Consider the following 6,433-nt stretch of genomic DNA (forward strand, 5'->3'; position numbering starts at 1 on the left):
GAAGTTTATTCTTTTTGATTATATTACTATTGGATGTTTGATTTCCAATTTAGTATATGGGACATTACTTATACATCATGATTCAGCCTGTTGCTTAATGAATAAAAATTTGTCTTCTGTACTTTACATTTTCCTGAGCTGCTCTGCTCTGCTACCCAGAGCAGGTTCAGATGATACAGCTTTGGGCCAGTCTGCCCTATGGCAAATTAGGACCATATTTTGGCCATTCATATATTCTTCCCTGAGCCCTTGCTATAAGCTGCTGTCACTGAACACAGTGAAGTTTCTGTCTGATATTGTCTGCCTATTCCTACCTTCACTTGAATCCTCTGTTTTTAAACAAGAGAGACTGCCTGGCAATCTACCTATGAGTGAGCACTGCAATGCCTCTGCAGGGAGATAGTGCTCTTCTGAGATCCTTATTCCTTCTGCTCACAAGGGGTAGATTGTTTTTGTTGGGAAGGACTCTTCAGTTAGTCCAGGTTTGCCTAAGAATTTGTTCACAAATTGTCAGAACTACGTGCAGCTCAAAACACTAATAAAAAGAAGTCTGTGATACCAAAAAACTGAAGGCAATTTTGAATTTTTGCAGTTTTTTACAGCACCCTCAAAGAGTCACAATAAACTTTCAGAACAATAGTTTATACTGAATGTAAAATTTTGTCTTCTAGATCTATTCTTCATCTTTAATGGAGAGTAATGTTTTCTCACATCGTATAGACCCTGCAAGTAGGATTGATTTTAGTTACAGAATCACAGAATGGATTGGGTTGGAAGGGATTTAAAGCTCATCCAGTTTAAATACCCCTGCTGTGGGCAGGGACACCTTCCACCAGACCAGGCTAATCAAAGCCCCATCCATCCTGGCCCTTCAGATTGTTAATGAGATATTTTCTTAGCTCTCAACTGAGCTAGAACATTTGTTTTATTAGATCTCCAGAAGAGACTTTTCTTGTCTAAGACAAAATTTTGCTCCAGTCCTTAAAGCACCTTGGTTGCTCTACTTCTTAGTTTGATTTACTAAGTCTCAAGGTTTTCTATTTTTTTTTTTTCCTCTTCCCTTATTTGAACCTTTATTCTTTTATATTGTATTAGTAAAAGCACAGAACCAACCTGACCTGAAGATTAAACAGAGAAACTTCCAAAATGTTGAGTCTGATTGTGGAAAGTCTCCTATGCAGGGCTATACTGCAGCAAGGAAATTCTTCAAAGTGTGTTCAATTTTCACTCTCCTGTAGTGTTGAGTGTTAAACATTTCTTTATTCTCTTTTTTTTTTTTTCTTTCACTCTGCTGTGTCATTAGTGCTGGCTCTATTTGATCTATAAGGAGAGCAAATTTCCTGCTTCTGCCTACAATGCACTTGAGAACTTTTCACTAGAGCCAGTAAGAATGCTCTTGCAGTAAGTAGGAGAAAGAGCAGCCAGAATAAGAACGGAATTTGTTTCTTCTCAGCTCTTTGATATATAAAATGCAGCAAGCCAAAGCTGTACGCATACCAAGAGGTGTCACAGCAGATTCCTCTCACTGTGCTTCCCTAGAGGTCACAGGTCAGAGTTGAGAGCTGTGCAGAACCAAATATACTAAAGTTCTGCTGTTGCCCTGTGTGAGTTGGTCTCACAAGTTGGTCCCTCTGAAGCTGGTCCATCTGTGGTGGTGATGTAAAGGATAGTTTGTATTTTCTTTCTGTTGAGACCTATTGTTGATTTCTGCAAAAAAAAGAGGGTACGTTGGCATTGCAGATGTGTTCTTTGATTTCAGGATGTAAGTCTTTGTTCTTTAGCACTCTGGGGGCTCCTATGAAGTATGTCTATGATATCTGAACATTCCAAGTTTGTAGCTGACTTCTATTGCATGGTGTTCCCTCAGCCCAGTTTCATGATTCCTGTGTGTTTATGGAGAGTGTAAGTCATCTTCTAGTTTGAACCACTACATTGTGTATGGAAGGTGTAGGTCTACCTCTTTTCTCTTTAGGTGTCTACACCTGAGCTAATCATGGTGGCCTTCCTTTAAAGTCAATTTAAAAATATAGGCAGGTCTAGGCTGATGTTGATATCTACAGTAGAATGAGATGAGTCACACTGTAGAAATGATATTTCTCAGTAACCATAAAGGAAAATACATGCACTTGCTCACATAAGCCTCACCTGCAGTGTCCTACTCTATACTTCATAATGTTCACAAAGAAACAATTTATAGTTGAAGAAAAGATTTTTGGTTTTGAGGACTCGTGACATCAGGCTGCAAGGAGTTTAAGTCCTGGCAATAATGCTTCTGTCACCAAAATATAGTCTGGGCTGTCTAAACTTACTTCTGTAGCGCTGCACTGGGCAGCACCAGTGTCCCTTTCATTGCAGGACATACAAAGAAATAATGCACCATTTCATGTGTTAATATTTTACTTTCATTTGTTAGCATTTATGCAAAAACACTAGTAGAACTTTATTTCAGTTAAATTTGCTTGGAAAGTTTCACCTTACACAATTTCTTCTTTCCCAAGGATGAAATGTGAAGAAGTATCTTTTTTTTTTTTTTTATATTGAATATGTTTTGACCTCAGTTTCATTGAAAACTGTTGCACTCCTATGCTGTGAAGTGACTTAAAAATGCTTCATGGAAATAGATGCCTGTGACTTCTCCGATTGTTCCAATAAAAATGCTGATCTAGCTTGGCTCCATGAAAATTCCCAAACCATCACCGTAGAATATGTGTGTTACAGAGGAGTGTAGCATAAGCACCTTCCCAGAAACTAATTTTTTTAGCTGTCAACAGCTAATACCACTACTCTGATGCCTAAAGTTGAAACTAAGAGTAAGAGTTGTCTGTTGTGCTTATCAAAAGTCTCTGCTTCCGGTAAATGACTCAGTGGAGGGAAGTGATGACTTGATTGAATGCAGAGGGTGAGAAACACGGAGTTAAGAACAAAGAAAAAGAATGATGAGGGGCAATAAGAGAAAACTCTGAAGTGGCTTCCAGAACAGAAATAGGCAGATAACAAGATGAGAGTTAATAGAAAGGTTTGGTTGTTGGATGCACAAACCAGATCAAAATGGGGGGTGGGGGAGGGCAGTGAAAAATGAAAGGCAGGATTATGTAGTAGGCTAAGGCAAGAGACAGAAAAGAATGCAGGAGTGGCAAGTCCTAAGGAGAAGAGAGAGGGAAACATCTCGTATTTCTAGAGCCACAGGACCTCAACATGTGCTGGCCACCAAGCATTTAGGCACAAACCTAACTTTTTTCTAAGGGATGATTCAGGTTCTTAATAAGATCTCATCAATTAATACCATTTCCTTAAACTTGGTTATCTTGGACTAACACTGCAATCTCAAGTTATTTGTGAATAAGTAGTTCACATATAAATCTCTCCAGTTTCATTTTCTTGAAGTGTTATTTGATGCAGAAGAATGCAGCCACCAAAACCCTCATCAGCACACCAAACAAGAGCAAGCAGGTTTTGTGTGCATGTAAAAGCAGAGAAGTGAGACAAATTCACATATATTAGATGGAAAAGAGGTATAGAAACCTGTGAATGGAAACTGAGATTACATTGAAAGTGTGAAACCATAGGTTATTTTATATATTAAGAAAAAATGGAGGAGCTATGAAAGCTTTATCTTTCATTCTCTTTGTAAAGTTCCGGTACTGCCCTTCACAAATCTCACTTGAATATTTTATTCAAGTGAAAGTAAATTCAGCTTTACTTCACCAGACTATGATGTCTTTGAAAACTGTCTCAATCTTTCCATATGAAGAGTACATCACCAACAGAGCCAAACTCTTAATAATATATTGCGTGACTCCAGACAAAGCACCTATCTTTGATAAAAAAAATGTATAATGGCACTCTCTAGCTGAGCTCTACTCAAAAATAGAAAATAGCATTTTCTTTCTTCTTGTGCAGTTTCATGTGATACTGAATGTTTTGTTCCAATATAGCTTCTTCCTTCTGTTTACTGGAATAAAATCTGAAAAAAAGGCAACCTGCCTTTCTCCAGCATTCAAACAAAAACACTACAAAGCTCTCCCCTCTCAGATGAAAGCTTAGCCTGTATTTCCATTTCCTTCTCCCACCATAAAAAATACCTCTCTTGCCTTCTTCCTTTATACACCTTGCAGCTGAGCTGTAAATGAGCTCCAGATGCCTCAGTTCGGTAACCTGTTTTTTCCTAACCTAAAGGCTTGCTAGGAGAGATGGATTATGTTTCCTAACTGAAGAGCACTTTAGTATTGTCTGGAGAGTCCACTATTACTAGAACAACTGCTACAGAACTGCTCTGATTTTAAAGAAAACTCCTCGTAGGAAAACAGTGTATCCATCTCTTGCACTTCATGGTCACAGAGTGCAGCCTGCAGACTCTCCTAAGGGGCTTGAAGTGTGCAGGGTATATTCTGCAGAAGGGCAGAATGCATGACATATCTGGAATCTTGGCAAGGTCTAAAGAAACAGTTTAGAGTCTGGATACAGACTGGTCTTCCTAATTTAGGAGTAGTCACATGATTGCTTGCCCTAGTTAGTAGGGTTGATGTTGAGCAGTCCACGGTAGTATCTCAGCAGTGTTTTGAAATGTGTTGCTAGAGAGATGCCAGGAGTATAATTTAGTAGGTCATTTTTCCACTTAAGTTACTATCCATCTTCAGTTCAGCTCTTGTGTGGGTTGACATGCAGGGACTGTTAAGTGTGTCCAGATTTTGAAGTTAAGGAAATCAGGCCTTAAAAATTAGTGCCTTTCCTCTTGAAAGCGCCCAGTGTGCAAATGACCCTAGCAGCACATAAGGAACTAATGATCAGGCTGAGACGTGGCTTTCGATGCCCTGTGAAGGGGCAGGATGCCTCAGGATGCTCACAAGTGAAGCTGAGACATGGCCTGTTTAAGTGGAGCTGGGGCTCAGGGATGTCACCTCTTGACCACCCAACCAGCCAGGGCCACCAGCTGACACGTCTGTGATGGCACTCGGGTGTCCAGGGCACCCAGAGCCTGCAGTGTTGGTCCGTGGAAAGTGCCCAGGAAGTTGAACACAGGAAGAGCTTTACACCCTGGCATCTGCAAGGGAAACACCCTTTAAGAGTGTATTGGGAAGGAGGGTTGGAGAGGGGGAAAAAGATTTTTATTTCAAAAATGTTTAGTATTGGCTTTTCTTTGTTCACTCTTCCTCCTCAACTGGTTGAGCTTTCTACTTTTTAAGGGGAATTTATTACAGGAGCGTGTATTTTAGTCATGATTTTTGTCAGGTTGCCAATGCGGAGGAGATAAACATTGCAAGTTGCCAATGTTATTAATGGGACAACTCTGAAGTAAAATTTCACAGCTATCGTGGGTATTTGTAAATGCATGTTCAGTAGAAAAAATGAAAGCATGCCCACTTTGGTCTGAATGAGTCCACCTTCAGGAATAAAACATTTGTCAGGTAAAGGACTGGTATGGAAATCAACTGAGCTTTTAAAATAAGTTTAAAGGGGCTGAGGAGGTTGATGTAGGAAGCCTCTGTCCATCAGCAGAACTTAGAAGTGACCTTTTAGCAGATGAGGAAAACCAATGTATAACCAGATAGACGTATTCGTGCTTTAAACTCTTGAAGCTTGCAGCTTCACCTGCTTTCCTTGCAAGTTTTCCCTATATCTTAATAATCACAGAGGTGACAAAAGCTCTGCTTAATACCACCTTTGATATATATTAAGGGAAATATATTCAGTCACAGTTCTCCTTTGGTCTACTGTATATCTCTATTTATTGCTGTGCTGTTTCCAAGCTAATAAGTCTTATAAACTATATTTGATTTTTTTTAAATAACCTATGAATCTTAAGATTCAATTGGAAGCTTTTGAAGCAGCATATAACTGGAGCTGATCTCTTGTTCTTTATTCTTCAACCTGCAGGTCAAGCAATTATTATTTTCTGTCTCACTCTAATTTTGTGCCAGTCTATTTTAGCTTGCCAGCTGTATATTGGTGGACTGAGCTTTTCCATAGTTCTACAAAATACAGCTCAAAGAATGAAGCATTTTTAAACTAAAATGCATTCTTTTCTAAGAAAACTGTTAATATAAGATCATTATTTGATAAATCTGTAGTCCTGTCTGATGCTGGTTTCTGCTAGTCCAGCTGGACATAAAATTAAAGACAATTTTCTGTTGGCTTTAAAACAGATCCAGGAATTAAATAAATTTTTTCCATAAACATATTCCTGAATTTTTTTTCAAGAGCAGAATAAATAATTATCTTTCTATGATTAAATTATGTGATAGCTGTAAACATGGTCACTTGTATGAAGATAGGTGATTTAGTATCTGGCAGTCAAAGGAATAGATTCCCATACTTAAGCTGCATGGATTTTAAATAGGGGAAGGATGAGATTACCAGGGGTAAATTATGTTTATTGGTTTGTAATCTGCTTTTGTTGCCTGATTTTTGGACAACATCTGGGTAAGAAAGTGTT

The sequence above is a fragment of the Lonchura striata genome, chromosome 1, assembly GCF_050655825.1.
Source record: "Lonchura striata isolate lonStrDom1 chromosome 1, ASM5065582v1, whole genome shotgun sequence".
In the NCBI taxonomy this organism is placed as follows: domain Eukaryota; kingdom Metazoa; phylum Chordata; class Aves; order Passeriformes; family Estrildidae; genus Lonchura; species Lonchura striata.